Source organism: Bombus huntii, chromosome 1 (genome assembly GCF_024542735.1).
Source record: "Bombus huntii isolate Logan2020A chromosome 1, iyBomHunt1.1, whole genome shotgun sequence".
Lineage (NCBI taxonomy): Eukaryota > Metazoa > Arthropoda > Insecta > Hymenoptera > Apidae > Bombus > Bombus huntii.
Window position 1 is genome coordinate 3,544,812 of NC_066238.1, and position 17,399 is coordinate 3,562,210.

Genomic DNA, 17,399 nt, shown 5'->3' on the forward strand with positions numbered 1-17,399 from the left:
GAAAGAGACAAAGAGAGAGAGTCTGTGGAAGCTTCGTCTGCCGCTAGAGGGATGAGGGATGGCAGGCAGGGATGGGTCGTCGTCGTCGCCGGTGGCTACAGGGGTCGAAGGTAGGGTGGAAGAATACTCGCTTAGAATCGAAACGAGGTAGGACGGGCGTTGCCATGCCGACGAATTATCATTTTCGCCTCCATGCACCCCAAAAAGGGAGTCGCACCCTCTCCAGCGCGTACCTGACTCCGCCCCTCGTGTCCTGGTATGGATTTTTCTCGGTCGCCCGTCCACTTGAGAGCGGCGCGACGCCCGAATTTTTTCCCCCCCGTGCACGAGAGGATCTCTACCTCTTCCCCTTCGTTGTTTTCAAGGCTCCTTCCCCCCCTCCCCTCTCCACCCCTTCTCTTTCTCTGCTCACCCCATGAACCCCCATTCTCTGTTCCTTCGTCGAGTGCGCCTAGCGACGACCTTTTGTCGCCGGTTTTTCGCCTCTCTTTTGTCGTTACGGATGGTTGGCACGGCGACGTCACTGTCGACGCCGTGCCAACTCGTCGTCGACGGCGTCGGCGTTGGCGACGCGACGCCTGAAACCCCGTGTCCGCGGCCGGGATTTCAAGGGTTCCAGCTGCTCGGCTGATCTTTCGACGGCGCCAAGATCGTAATTCAAGATGAATCTTAAGCAGCCGCGACGAAATACCGAGCCCCGTCGAGGAAAACTTGTCGTTCTGTTATCGATGGGGACGGCGCGAGAGACTCGGCGATCTCAGCGATCGCTGAATGTATTTAGAGACGCTTCTTTCTTCTTGCTTTTGTTTCCTTGTTTCTTGCCGAGCTGTTGGAAAGCTGAATCGGGCGTGGTAAATAATATGCTAATGGAAGATGTAGTGGGTTTCATCGAGCGAAAGTTTTCGAATATATTTGAATAATCGGTATCTATGATTTAATCTTATCGAGATTAACGGAGCACGCGTACAAGGTAGCTTTTAGAAGGATCGCTAAATCGTTATAACTTTTTTAATACCAGCGAGATCCATCGGAATGTATCATCCCACGATAAATGCAACTGCGTATTTCGTTTTAAAAATTATTTCTTAATTCTTTGATCCAAATTTGCGTGAATTATAATCTGCGTTATTATACTATCGTGGCTGCTGTTGAAAATGATGCGTCCCGAAAAGATTAAGGGCAATTAATTTGTCACTCGTGTCGCTGCAGCATGTTCAAAGCGTATCTATCGTATTCGTCCATTTACAAGGACTAGAATGAATCAATTTTTAATTTCGAGCCACGAAGGTCTTCTTGATTACGAAACCACTCGATGGAAAGGTCAATTTTCTCTAGAAATCTTTATGAGATATTTCATCATCTATCCACTCCGTTCGACAACGACAAAAGGTACTTACACGGTTCTCCAATTACCGCGCGAAATCACTCATCGAACGAGATGCTAGTATATTACATATATAGTATACAAGTGGATTATTATCAGGGACATTCAAATTTTTGTCTCGTTTCTTCTGCCCACACGAAAATGCAATGAGAATCGAAGTCGAGACTTTCCGGCTGAGTCCACAGAGATAATTAAGTGCGTTAGAGTCTCGAAACGCGCCAGTTGGAAGAATGGTTTTACAGAAGAATGACTAAGTTTCTCTCTTTCTACCTCTTCTCTCTTTTTTTATTTTTTTAATTTCTGGAGGGAAATCCCGACGGTACCGGCGAATTTCTATTCCGCGTCAGTAAAACCGGCTTCGATTACGGCTAATTAATGAATGTTCTAACGAGTGCTCGTGTCTGGAACGGGTGGCTTGGCGAAAGGGGCAGCCGAGTGTTCTCGAGTTAATTTCTATGGGGATTTGAACGGATCGATATGAGCTTTCCTGTGCTTGTACGTGCGCAGACCGATTCAGACGAGTGGTGGACCCGTCTGCCCCCGTAACCACGCAACGAGTGTCCGTGAAACGTTCCCCAAAAAGAGGGATTTGTAAAAGCAAAACGTGCAAAAAGAACAAGGAGAAAGCACGGTATTAAAAAAAAAAAAAAAGATAAAAGAGGCCAGCAGGAGTTGCGTTAACACGACGCAAAAGATAATTATACACTTTATCGCGAGTTATCGTAGCGAGAATCTGACCGGAATGGCGGCTACTCGTAATTGAAACTACCGACGCCCACGTAGTGTAGATGATTTACAGCGAGGCGCGTTTCGAAAATTCGCGGATTACGTTTCAGTTCTACCCCTCGTACAACAAAGTTTCCCGAGCGGTTTCCTCTCCTCGTTCGCCAACTAACTTACGATCTACCGGCGTATAAATTTAATTAATTCGTTCCGCTTCAGTCGTTCATCGTACCCGGTTGCGCCGTGAACCCTTTCGGTTTCGCGCGCGTTTCGAAGGCATAGATCCGTTTACGGCCGAGGTCGAACAACGTAAATCGCACGAAACAGTGGAGCGCGATACGAATTCGTTGGTTCGCCGCGCGCACGAGCTCCATCGAACCGGACGCGCGTACCTATATGTATAGGTAGATATTACGTAGGCGAAGTCGAGTTACCATGCTAAATACACGCATTCCGGTCTCCTTCTCTCGTTCGTCCCTCGGACGTTCGTTCAGACCGTTCGCCGAAAGATCGACGCGTCCCACCGGTGTTACGAGATCACCAGCCGTCATCCCGATCAGCAAGGATCCTCTAGAGTCCCGCGTGCACCTAAAACACACTCGCGATACGCTCGCACACTTGCTAACCTTACGAAGTACGCATAGACGTATACGTATAGATGGCCAACACGGTGGAACACGAGTGGCGCTCGTAGGATCGAGGGTTCTTCCACGGTATACGCCATGCCCCATGGGGTTTCTGGCCACTGTGGATATTCTCGCCTCCGCCCTCGGTAAAAGCAGCCCCTAGGATCCTTGACACGGGCTTGTAGGAAACGACGCTGGTATAGCGGGGGAGTGGATGACACGGGTCAGGATGGATAGCGGGGAGAGGCGGTGGTGACAGCGTCGGAAGAAGGGTAGGAAGAGGAGATGACGGCCATGTTGCGAAGGGTGTGCCCGGGGGTGTAGCCAGTAGGCCAGTCACCATGACAACCTCGTTCTACCCCGACCGACCGGAAGCGAAGAGGTACGAGGCGGTGCTGTTCAGCCGCCAACCGGAAGTCGTTCTAACCGGAAACCGTGCGCGGTGGCAGCGGGAGCCGAAAGAAGAAACGACCAGGCTGTGGGACGAGAGGAGAGGAGAGGAGTGAAGAGGCGAGGAGAGGGAGAGAAAAGGGAGGTAGCATGGTCGACTGGCAAAAAATGAGGAAGAAAGATGCGATCCCCTGTTGATATACCTACGGTCGTACGCACCCTACCGTGACGCCGGATGATCGATGACGATGTCGGCCACGCATGCACACCGACGAGGACGCGACTGTTTCCATGTGGTTATATTTGAAACTCTCCGCGTACCGACGAACCCCGACTTTTCCATGTGCGTTATACTCGCAGCAGCGCACCGAGTCGCGATGCTGTCTCCTTTGTTGCCGGGTGTATACCGCGCATACACCGTGCGTGTACACGGTGGATCGCGTTTTCCTTCCTACAGGCCGCGCTCATTCGGCAGGTTTAATCATAGGTTTTGTATAAGTGCATTAGCGTGTAACTGCTCGACGCAAATGTGCGTCTTTTATAGGGACCAGGCATGGGTGTGCTCGAAAGCGCCTGGCCGCCTGCGTTGGGATTCGTACCGTTCTTCTTCTCGCGATTGATACCGTTCTTCTGTTTCCGGCAACGGTTTACCGTACCTTCGTACATGGAACTCGCGGTTCGTTCAATGTTCGCTACTTTCGATTCACATTTATGCGTTGTCATGTTGCCTGGTGCTGTAATTCGATTGCTCTACCTGTAACGTGATCGTTTCGTATATTACGCCACGGTATATTCCAAAAGCTGCGTACAGAATGTTTCTAAGTCGGTTGCCGACGTACGATTTTATTCGAACGACGCGTTTCCCAGTATAATCTATCTTTGCTGGATTATTATAGTTGCGCGGTTTTCGTTAACGTATCCTACGTTGAATCGGTTTGGTCGAAAATACGCTAAACGGTTAATTGCTCTTTTAAAGTATAAAAACTACGAGCTAGTTAATACCCTTTTGGTGTAAATCGTAGCTGTATTTGCCAGTTATCCGCCCTTTTCTCAGCGAACAAAAACTACGCGCTGTAAATTCTTGCAACGTGGTTTACCCGTATCTTATTTCTATAGTCACGTTACCTCGCATTTTATTCGTCGTATTGTTTTCCTTATTATCGGGTATATGTGAACCGCGCGTTAAATTCTTTATCTATCTTTCTTTCGCAAACGTGTTTTTTTACAACAGTGCACCTTCGTACAAACGTGAAACCGAGTCTGCGAAATGTCGCTGCGTTTATCTCAACAAAATGAATCGTACGCAATTCGGCAAAATAATATAAAACAAAAAACGTTGTGCGTCTATTATTTCCTCGTAAAACGAAAGAAACTTTTCGGACAACCTAATACGTACGCACATATCGTATCAGCAAGCATAGCCAATTCCCGTTATCAAAATCAATAAAGAATATTTGAATTCTCCTTCGAAAAAACATTTTGATCGTACAAAGAACACGTAGCGAATATTCCAAAGGAATTTAGACGAAAACCATGGAACAATGTAAACGCACCCTAACGGTATCACTCGCGGAGCGAGAGATGTCAGATTACCGGAATATTCCAGCGGCGCGCACGATCCAAGCGAACTCGAACTTAACGATGACTTACGATCGGCTTAAGTGTCAATGCTGGTCGCGTCTTGGAGCTGTGGAAAAGGTGCCTCTTCCTGTCTCCCACCGATAAGTGTCGGGCCAAAGGAGCGTCGTTCGCTCGATCCTCGTTGTTTCCTCTCGGCGCGGTGAATTTCACGGAATTTCTTCGTCTTCTTACCGCGGCACGCGGTAAATATCCTTTCTCTATGCCGAGACACCAGGGATACGCGCCGTATCTCGAATTCTAACGGTACGTTGCGCCAGCACGCAACACGCTGCACGTGCACCGACCGCCATACGTATATACGCCGCTAAATTATTTTACAGCTCGTAAAGTTCCAACCGCGAATACATCGGACTAGCGCTAACAAGAGAGTCGCATCTATCAAGATAATAACGATTACGATCGGTGCGCGCTCGGTAACGCGGTTGAGCGCTCGCGGATGGAATGGCGGTCCACCGAACCAAAGATCAACGGAGATTAAAGCTTGGTTCGAGGTGTTTCCTCTCTTTGGAATCGGTCATGCGGGATAATTTCGTAGAATTGCCAAGAATCGTCGAGGATTTTCCTGGATACCGCGTGCATAATAACGTAGCGCATGAATTTTACGTATTTTTGTGCCGGACGATGGCTATAGAGCGCACAGACTCGCGAAAGTATTCCAACACTCGTAAACACCAACTATGAATATACTTACCGCTCGTGTTACACGAAATATTTTGGAATTTTAAAGCACCGTTATGACGCTCCGCTTTCACGATCGTGTTGCTAAAGTTTGATACCAATCCGAGAAATAAAATATTTGGTAGAAGTATATATTTCGCGAAACCGTTTAAACTGTTAATTCTCCATTATATTAGGTGATAAACCTCGACACTCAGTGAGATACTTAACGCTTATTACGTGCTTAAGATGGTTATTTATGCTCTATACTTCCTGTCTTTTTCTACTAAATACAACGCTTGCGATAAATATCCTGTAATTTCCATATACATTTCCAGCTTGCAAATTTTACCGATGTAATCGTAACAGTCTCATTACGATGCTAATAGAATCTCAAAATGTCTTACATACGACATATACCATATGAACGTAAAAACTTTATATGCCAAGTGTTCAGATATTCTGCTGAGCCAATGTATTTCGAAAAAGTATCTTCTTGATACTTACTGTGTCAAACGAACATAGGTATCGTTAAGTTGCGAATGTACTGTAATATTCCAGTCAATTAAGAGAGTCAATCGTATTTTCCATACTTTCAGTGTTCGTTGAGACGAAAGATAATACGTTATGTATGTTGTGTTTTTAATTTTAAGTGCAGCTTCAGCTTTAGTCTTTTAACTGTAATTTTAATTTAATCGTAGTTAGCGGTATATTTATTGGCAGACGTTTTTCAAACTATATATGTATATGGATGCATGCGGGTGCCCGATGAGCCTTGTGTTCTCTGGCGCGTTTTTTCTTTTCTCGTTATACTTTCTAATTCTATGTGGATCTTAACATTAGGAGGACCAAAGAGAATACCGCGTGTAATACTAATCAGAAGACGATACGGGTATTGTATGGAGGAATGCGCGCCACTAAGGAATATTGTAAAGCAAGTTCGTTCTATGGTGTGTAGGGAGCTGGAATTACAATAAACATCGTAGTAGGCGTATGTTAATATCGTACCGAAGATAATGCGTTACTATGGTATTTCTGTCGGTATATCAACGGTTATCAGCGATATTAGACTTTTTACTTTTAATTGAATGAGAATCCTACCTCTCTCTCTTTGTTCTGTCTTTATTCTCACCATAATATATGGTTAAAGTATCGAATGCGAGGCAATATTCCGTTGAGAAAATCATTAAACCAGCGTATTAATTTTCTCACTAGGTCACTATTATCATATTTCCTCGTGTATATTGTATTTTGCCACGAGTGGAAGATCCTTTTCTTCCATTGAAGCGCATGTTTTTAGTCATAAATGAATTCCACGATCTCGGAGGAAACGTTCTCGCTCGCATTTGTTTCGGGACGCTTAAGAAAGATCAAAGAACAGAATTCCTCGTAATAAGCCGGTGATATTGCGCATTCATTTTCAGTTGGTATTCCGCTATTAACATACTTTCTTCTCGACCGCTTGTTTTGTACAGTTAAAAGAATATAATTGAGTTGTCAATGCGAATCCTTGTTCCTGAGCGTCTGGTCTATTTGATATCAATAAATTTCGTTTCACCGAATATTTTTCTAAATCCATATACGCATGATACTCGAAATGTTACACATTTAAATATATATAAGCCATTTAGCTCGTTCTAGGATTCTTAGAACTTCCTTTTATAACCCAAAGTATCGTTAAATTACTCTTTGCAGGTATAAGATGGAGAAAATATTTCAGAATATACGATACGATTAGAAAAATAATTTAGATATCGCTTTACATATCGTCATTGCATTGCAATTGCGTTTATGCGAAGAATACTATAGAATATGGAAAAATGATATGAAATTAGTTTCATCTAAACCTCGTCATCGCTTAGTTTTAACGAGTGGATATCTTTTTTGTCTACGACCAATTATCACCACGTTCTATAAATTTATCTTGTACCAGTCAAGTATACCATTGCACGAACTAACTTTACTTCCCATTTTCGGCTCAATTTTTTCACCAACAATTACATCCTACCGTTTAGTATCATATTTTGCGAGACACCCTGTATTACTCGTTAGGCGATCTTATCCTATAGTATGGAAGCTCGATTCGAAATGCTATACGGTTCATGTGTGTGGAAAAAGCGCGCGGCAAAGTTGAAACACGCGAGAGAGCGAAGGCTCGTGTTTACACGAAGTATAACACCGGCGTGGCCGCGAGAAACTTTAATAGCAGTAATTTCTGCCAGGTTCTGCTGTTATTGGCAATAACGGAGGCTAGTTCTTCTTGTTGGTATAACTTATAAAATTCACGGGGGCAACCGTCCTTTTCTTAAACGATGGGGAATCGTTTCTTTACGCTTTCGCGGCGAGCACGCGCGTCTCTCTCCTCCTATTTCGTTTCAACATTCTCGTCGACGTTATTCTTCGCGTTTCTCCCTTTTCTCCCTTTCCCTTTTTTTCCTTCCCTTCTTTCTTGCGCGACGCGGTCAGCCTTTCAAGAAATATTGCTTTCCCGTCGCATAATTCTAGAACGGCATTGTGCATGAAAGTTGCATTCAACTCTACTTCGCGGCAATTCCTCGTGGCCGGTAATTAAGTCGTAAAAACCGAGAGCATATAATTATTAAATTAAGTAACACAGTCGTACCCTCTCCCCTTTCTACTTTTTCCCCCCTTTCTTTTCTCTCTCTCTCTCTGCTGCTTCTGTTTTTCTCTCCCTCTTTTGCACCCTCTCCCTTTTGCACATCCCACCTCCCCAACATTGGGCGCACGAATAGAAAGACCTACCCCTTGGCACAAAATCGGAACGAAGGGCGCAGAAAAAGCGGTGAGGCAGCAGGGTTTTTCGAGGTGGTACCCGATCGATCGGGCACGCCCAGTCGGCCATTTTCGTAGCAATTAACGAATTCGTAATTAATTAATGCACCCTCTATCCCTCCTCCCTTTTCTACCATGTTCCCCTTGCCCCATGGCTGTCTGTCCATGCAGTTCCCTTTCATGCGTACACGGGGAAAAAAAGTTTTTACGCGTACCACAGTGCTTTGGTGCGTTTCACGGATACATACATACATACGTACGTACGTACGTACGTACATACATATACACATACATGCATACGGTGAGTATATAAGCATCGCTGTCTGTGTATTCGAGCACGCAGTCGTCGAGTTGAACGAGTGTTCTCGTTCGTGCAATGGATCGACTTGTGTATCGCGACTCAGGGGCCCGAGACCATCCAACGATCCGGCGTAAATTAAATTTTAATTAACGCTGGTCGCGAGTAATCGAGCCGTCGAGATCGAAACGGGAATGCGAAACATCGTGCCTGTAAATGGAACGCAGCGGAACGTGAAGCGCGTTGCGTCTTACTGAATTTTCCGCCGATCGCAACCCGTGGATTCCGGCATCGCTTTTAAAACTTTCATCATATTCGAATATTTGCATGCCTTTTCTCCAATTAGGCGAGCTATCCCAATGCCGCTTCTATCCTTACGGGATATTAAATTACGCGATGGTAAACTCGGTTAATCGACGCTACTTAACATACTACGGATAATACATAATTTGATAATACAGAATCTGCTATCGAAATCCCTACGAGTAGAATTTTTTTAATAGACTTAAGCTCGCCGTTGAATTTCTTATTGCAAGTTATAGGCACAGGTAATCAAATTTGAAATAATGGAAATAACTATGAGAACAGGAAATGTTCGATGCAGTGTAAGGCCGCGATCGTAGTCAGGATTACGTATGCAAACTGATTATTCCCGGCTCGAGAAGCGTTAAAAGCTTGGTGTAATAAAACGTTACTATGCAAGTGTGGTAGACATACATAGAGTGGTCATTTTGTAATTAAATGTATACTGATTTAATCCTGATTTATCTGATTTGTTTTGATCTTAATTAACGTAGTCAACGATGGCTCGATGAGACCAGAGGATACGGTCGATGAATATCTTTATTTTCTTCGAAACAAATGAAGTGTTAAAGTTTTAATCGAGCAACGTGGCGTCTTCGTCGTTCACGTAGGCAGACACTCGGTATGCAAATTTGACCAATTTGGCGTGTGCAGCAGAAAAACTTGTACAGAAAAAGGGAAAATAGATACAGATAAGCGAACAATTTCACGATTATCTATAATTGTGCAATCGCGCAATTGCATATCACGGTTCGATTTGTCTCTCCAATGAGCTGCGTGGCATGTCAGATCGTTCGATACGATTTTGTATTTGGAAGACCTTCGCTTCCGTTCACTTTCCGACGCGAGAGCAAATAAATTAATTACCGTCACGCGGCCAATTAATCAGCATGCGTGACACAATATTTCTTTCGCAAAGCGCGCGCTTTGGATAACGAATTTCCGTGGGGCACGAAGCGAGAAGAGACCGGGAAGAAAGAGAAGGGAATAGACAAGGTACGAAGCTTAATCAGAAACCTGTAGTAGCCGGCTATGCAAAAATCCCTTTCTCATTCCGCGAATCGCAATAAGTCTCGTTTGATTCTTGTTCTGCAATTAGTCGCAACAGGCAACTTCCGTTCGATTATTTTCTGCTTTGATCAGCATACACGCTTGTCCAATTATCCGGCCAACGAGAAAGAACGAGCCTCGGCCCTTAACGAGCGATTCATACGTCTTTGGAAAACTGATTTGGATGAGATTCTTCCTAATGATAATATTTCTTATGGGCATTATTATGGCAAAACTGTACAGTCTTCAAATATTTTTGAGATATTGATATCTTCGACGTTGGAGCATTGGCTACTCGTATATTCGACCAAGAGTTTTAAATACTAATTAATAGAGATACGAATTCACAGGGAATAGAATAGAGTCAAGATTAATTAGTTACGTTGTGATAACATTTATAGATACGTGTATTTAATTATACTTTTGTCTGAATTATCTGTACATGTATATTATATCCTATCGTTTAGATATATTAGGTTGTCCAAAAAGTTTCTTTCGTTTTATAAAGAAGTAATAATAGAAATAGAACGAAATGGATCATGCTTAATGTAATAAAATAATATAAAACAGAAATTGTTCTTCATCTATTATCACCTTATGAAACGAAAGAAGCTTTTCGGACAACCTTATAGATCAAGTACGCTGCGGCACGAAATCTTGGCGTTTGAATTAATTCATTTAATTAATTTACAAATCGCAACACCTGATCTACAGCGATAGCCTATAGAAATAGTAAAATTCTTTCGATCCAATATAGAAACGTCTATATTTATGGAATTCATCGTAAAATTTTATTTCTCAAAAACAAATCTTTGAAAACTGAAAACCATTGTTCTGGATATTTATCATATGGACTATTTATTTGATTTCTTTCTAACGCGATCGCCATTTCCATTGCATCGCCAGCTTTAGTAGTACATATAATACAATTATAAGAAACGGGGAACGCGTATCTGCGTAGCAGATACATATTCGCGAATTAACAATGCAATTAGTGGTTATACGACCGGGAATCTTTATCACGTACATTGGATGGTCGCGAGCGTCAATTCGTTTCGTTTGATTCAATTTCCAAGGACCGCGCATCATCTGGACGGCCGGTACAAGAATGTACGTTCTGCACGGGATAAATCATTTGGGTTCGTTTGTTCAATTAAAATGTAAATCGAGAGTTGCTTCGGTGCACGCGCGTGTTCCATGGGCATATACGTTGCTCGCTCGTGGCGTTGGCCGTGTTAAACGTCGCCACGGCTTGATCGATGATAGCGTTGCTCCCCTAACGGAGAGAGAGATCTTTCTTTTTCAACAAATCGATTTTCTGCCGTTCGATCTTATCGCGCCCGCACTGACGCCGATCTTTACGCGCATTCTCCGGGTGCAACTTGTTATTAGATGTCGAATGCCTGCGACAGCTCCAACGTTCCTTTTAATATCGGTAATTTTCTCATTAAAATTTAATCGTTCCTATTGGCTGCTTGGTTTCCTGTTCGGCCGCGTTTCGCAATCGTATCGACGTTTAATGGACCAGACAAGTGGACGTATAACTGAAACAACGGCTACAAACTACAGGCAAAGCCTGCCAGCAGATAAATGTATGCTGATTGAAAACAATTAAGAGAAAAATGGCAGGTGTTTAGGACGCATATTCAACTGGATACTATCTTTTTTAAATCGAACGTTTAAATTGGATAAATAACAAGGTTTCTGGTATGAATGCTTCTGAATGCAAAAGTGGATGTTTGACGAGATATATGACAGGCAGATCGTTATCGTTAGAGCATATTTATGATTGAAAAAAATAAAATTACCTACTTATTAGGACGTGGCTTATAGCTGTGTGCATATTTTCGTGCTTGTACGTTTCCGTTAACGTAGATTGTGTAGAAATATCTAGTTATGATTACAAGTATCATTTTTTTTTTATTCTATTTTAATCCGTTAAATTATATGCATAAAGTTAAGATATTCGAAACTTTCTCTGGAATATAGTTTATAGCTCGAGTATGGTAAATTTCGTTTCTTCGATTAAGTTAATGAGTCGGTTTCTAAATTCTAAATAAATCGAAGATATGGAATGGATTGTCGAACGCAAGATTAAAATTTAAATATTCAGAATACCATAACTTCTTAGCTGCCTATTACGTTAATCAAATAGATAAATCTAATACATATCATGTAATTGGCGACTTCTTGTACGGACGGAAATGATTCTGCATTTTACAACGCGAATATAAACGACATCGAAGTATCGAAGAATTTAACAACTTTCGTGAAAGCAAATCACGACGATGATCAGTTATAAGTCGTAAATTAAGAAGCAAAGAAAGTAACGACAATACAGACATTCTCACGTTGAAATTCGCGATTATTTACGCGAGCTTCTCTCGACGAATAAACTCATGCAAGTGATGTACAGATTTTTTGAGAAGTTCAATAGTAGTTATATTCCTAGGACGAGAAATCGAAAATTTCGGAAAAATAGAGTTAACCGGTTTAGCTTCTGTGAGGTTCGTGTAACGTATTTAGCGAAAACGACGATATTAGCAGTTTACTTACAATGGTTGCAAAAAGTATCGCTGTATAATCTTATTTCTTAACCCTTTGCACTCCGAATTTTATTTCAATTTCGTTACCAGCAGCTGCCAACGCTTTTAAGTGTTTTATTTGAAATTTGCTTTAACTAAGAAATAAGACAATTTAAATAAATAAAGGAAGAAGCAAATTCACTTAAATACCACTTTTATTTGTTTTATTTTGTAATTTTTAAGTGTATGATATACCTTGAAACAATTTCCAGGATGCAATCCTGATTTTCTTTCGCACGTTTCGCAAAAATAGGTGGACCCGAAAGAATGTCGAGTGGAATTCGACAAAGGAGCTGCTGAGATAAAAACTGATGTCGAGTCAAATTCGACGTAGGAGTGCAAAGGGTTAAATAGAGCACTTTTTATTTATTTTATTTACATCGTATCGATCCTACGAAAATACCAAATTTGAAGTTTACTATACCTGGACCTAGTTAATTGCATAATAAACACGACGGTGTCCCGATGTTCTTTACAGCCGCTGTACGACAGACCCCTCGGTGACAGTTACCTTGACGACGACTAATATCAAAGCAACGAAACAAACGCTAATCGATCGATTATTATTTTATCTGAACGCGATCTAAAAGACAACCGCCTTTGCGATTATCTGCGATGTCGTCACTTTTGTCGCGGCTTATATATCACGTTACCAATATACGGAGACAGTATCTGTCTCGTATCGACTGGCACGAGAGGTATGCGGATACGTTGTAGCAGACCTGAATATTTGGCACGGCTAATAATTGTCGTCCATAGCATGGAATCGTTCGATATCGTTCGTCCTTGAAGAATTTTCATTTTTCGATCGTAAATTTCGCGAGAATGCGGAGAAACGTCCTTTCTGCTTTTGGTTCGTTGGCGATTAAGATAAGAGTGAGAAAAGTCGCGGCTCGCTGATCGTTTACTATTCTCGCTTAGGCCGCCGCGCTCGCGGTTCGATTTATGGCGAATTATCATACGTGAAGTAAGACTCGCTTTGCCTCGTGGAACGCCCTGGAAGGTTAGGTCCCGCAATCTTTGTAAAATTTATGGATATTTTCGTTTCCTTTAGGTTCGATTTACTATATTGTCTGGTCGCTGATAAAGATTCGTTGAAGTAGTAGGTGTTTCTACGTAGTCGCGGATAAAATCAAAGTTACGCGTTTCTTGAGTTGATTTCTTTTAATATAACGCGAAAGGAAGATTATTCCAACGTCGACGAATTAGACTGAAATTGTAGAGTTGATGGTAAGAATAATATTTATGGAGTCGATCGTATTATTTTCTAGAATTATCGAAATCAATTCGTTGTTGAACGAGCGCTTAGATTATCGATTGGAAGAATCGGACAGAGTATTAATATTCCTAGGATATTTCGATCGCGTCTCTTTTTCCATCGCTTCTCAAAGCCATAAATCCATCTTCTCGTTGCATCTTCTCCGACGTTCTTACCGTCCATGTGACAATTTATCGTTTCGATTAAGAATAGCAGAAACTTCCCTCCGTGTTGAATAAAACCAAGCCAACTGCTACCAAAAGATCCTTTCGCCCAGCCGTTAAATGCATCCTCGTCGCAACACCTTGATCCCTCTTTCGCACTCTTATATCCTTTGGCGAAATATCAAGAGCCTCGATCTATTCAGGCGACTCGTCGCTGAAAATATCAATCGGCGAAGAATTAGACAGCCTCGCCCGTTGAAGAGGCACGGAATTATGGTGTTCCCATACGGACAAGTGGACGAGTTGTACAGTTAGGCCGGCTGGACAGTTAAAGGCTTAGCAGTAATTCAAATAAACGAGAGGGTCTACGAACGGATCAGACCGTCTGCCGGCGATCCTTATGATTCCTCACTTCCTGAAGTGACCAACCTTTCGTGGGCTCGTTCAAAGGTGGCTGGCAGGCGGACCTCGACCCCAATGATTATAACTCTCGTCCACCTTGTGCAACCACCTCTTCCCTCTGCTCTCTGCGTCTATTGAGAACCGTGATTCTCGTTCTCTCCATCCCCTTCTCCTCCCTGTTCACCGAGCCGTTTCTCTATTCCCCGGGTCTCTCCCTCCCCTTGCTCTCGACCATAATGCCGGCTGGTGTGTATGTATGCAACGTGGCAGCTCGACGAGCGAAAGATAGAAAGAGACGGTGTTCACCAATAAATGAAGTCCCTACAGAGAACCTTTAATTAAGGCGGACTCGTCGAACACGTGGACTTGCCTCCTCGTGTCGCAGAGGGCACGCGTTCCACGACCTTCCTCGTATCCGCGTTATCCTCACCTCGTCGCATCCTTCGCTGTTCGTTTACAAGTGCAACGAGATAATGAAATAGCCAGGCCAGGCTGGAATTCCACGGCGAGCGCTGAAACATGAAGATCATCGTTCAGATATTGATCACATGCTGCTCCTTCCTTCTTCTACCGAGGCCATCGCCATCAACCAGCTCCCGAGAGACCGGCTTCAGAGAGATTGATTTTTTTTCCAGGCGAAATGGGCCTGTTAACGAGTTGCGAAGAGAGGAACGAGAGAAACGGCGAACTTCAGAGGCTCGATCATCGATTCTCGGGAAATTAGAGCGAAATTAACGCACGAAATGGATTTTCTATGTGCGTCCCGCTGTATGTACGAATCGATCTGCCGATGATCCATCCCGCGAATCGTCTGTTTCCGCGTTGTCGAGTGTTTTGTCGAGGTTCAAGGTGGATCGATTCGCGTGGAACGCGGCAGTTTGGATTTACGAGGGATTGTTCGAAAAGTCGTGGCTAATATATTATGCAAATCGTTGTGTTCTTACAACCGTGCTCCGCATCGTTATAGGAATTACGAGAAAAATACGTACGTTTAATTGACGCGCTTAGTTATTAATATTTAATTAGCAGCGGAATACGCTGTTCATAGCTTCGAGCGATTCTTCAGTCTGTTTACTTTTAAAGGAAAATTATGAAGATACTCGGGTCTAACAGCTGCGAGACACGCTAGCCGGCTTTTACGGTACTCTCGTACAATCGATCAAACGCCTGTGATCTTCTCATTCGCGAAAAAATAATTCTGACATTGCCTGGCGAAAGTTTGTGTACTTACGATAGAAAATTTGTATATTCGTGTTTTACGCGTTATACGAAACATTTTGAAATCTTATTACTATCGCAACGAGGCACGACTGTTGTGATTACATTGGTAAAATTTATAATCATGTAATCTGAAAATCTACGTAGAAATTACGAGACATCTATCGCGATATATGTTCAGTAAAAAATTATCAACAGAATGAAAGGTTGTTCTAAGACACGTAATAAGCGTTAAATATGGTTCTGAATATCGAGGTTTATTAATATAATGGATAGTTGATCGTTTAAGTAATTTTCAGATCTCTGAAATGCACGTACTTGTATATATACTTGTACCAAATATATCCAAATTTTCATATTTATTTCAAACTTTACCAGTAAAATCATCATGGTCGAGTCTCGTGAGAATGTCAATGAAATTTCAAAATGTTTCGTAGAACACGCATAACATATTCGTAGAAAATTCCAACAATCGTTCGAATACTTTCGCGAGCCTGTGTGTTTATCGATTTTATCCGATGCCGCGTTAAAGTTTTAATCATTACGAGCAACTGGCAAACATCGCCTTTTTAATTTTAATATTCGTAAAGAGACCGATTTTTCAGGTTCTCTTTCTATCTTTTTGCAGTCCTAAGGGGGTGTTCGATCGAGATTATCGCAAGTTTCTGTAATGACTTTTAGGCATGCCACGTTATTATATCATATTCCGAGGCAGTCGCCACGTTGATCGCTGTTTCGTATCTCGTTTATGCGAAATCGAGTTCGGTACGAAACGCCCGATCAATTTATACTCGCGAGCTTAATCGAGATTCACGCGTGGCAACGACCATTAAAGTTAACAACGACCTCGTATCGTTTTATTTTACTCTGTTGCAAGTCTATACGTTTTATTTTTCTTTCAGTCAGTAATCGACTCGATACAATGGTAAAAGGGGTTTTATGAAAATTCCAATTGTAAATATAACATAATTTTCCTTCGTTCCGTGTAGTTTCTTTACATACACATCTCAAGGATAATCCTCGCAGTGATCCGAGATTGTTATATTTTTCTTTTGGTTAAATCAATTTTACGTCTGTCCGGTGCTTTCTTGTTTTCCTTGCTTTAGCGGATGTTAGTTTCATTTTCTATTTTCTAACGCGTTACATCTTTATTCTATATTTCCTTACAACTACTTTATTATTCTTAACTCTCGTTTAAAATACAGATTATTTTATATAAACTAAACTTTTATACATATTATTTTCTAGAAGATTTCGAATTTAACCTTACGATATATAGTTTAATCCTTTTATCGGTATAAAAAGTAACACGTCATTTATCTCTCATTCAGTTGTCACTTGTAATATGCTCGTAACACGTCATTCCTCTGTATCAGCACGTAAACGGAAAAGAGTACCATAGCGTAGAAGATATTTCAATTTTATCATTCATACTGCGACATTTGTCTGCGCCAGTCAACATTAAAAAATCAGCTCCCTTTAATCGGCGTAATCAAACGTTTCGTGGTCACGAACGAAAGATTGCGATCGCGACTCGTCCTTCTTCTTGCTGTTTGCTTAAGCGTTCGTCGCGATTAATTACTGCCTAACAAGTATTCGCCGACGAGTGTGATTCTTCTGACCGATAACAGTCGAACATCTAATCAAGCATATCCAACGATACTAAAGAACGACCGAGAAAAAAAAAACAAGAAAAAACGTCCAACGGTAATTCCAAATCTTTTTCCCATCGTCGATTTCTACCCGCGTACCTATTCGCTCGTCAAAGTTTCGCAACGTTTTATTTCAATCGTATTTTATCTTAATGGTTACATCGACCATAAGGTATATCGAGAAACCGCAAAAACATTCACGTTTACAGCGATTCCTCGATAACTTAATTAGCACGTGGCTTGACTATTTGACGC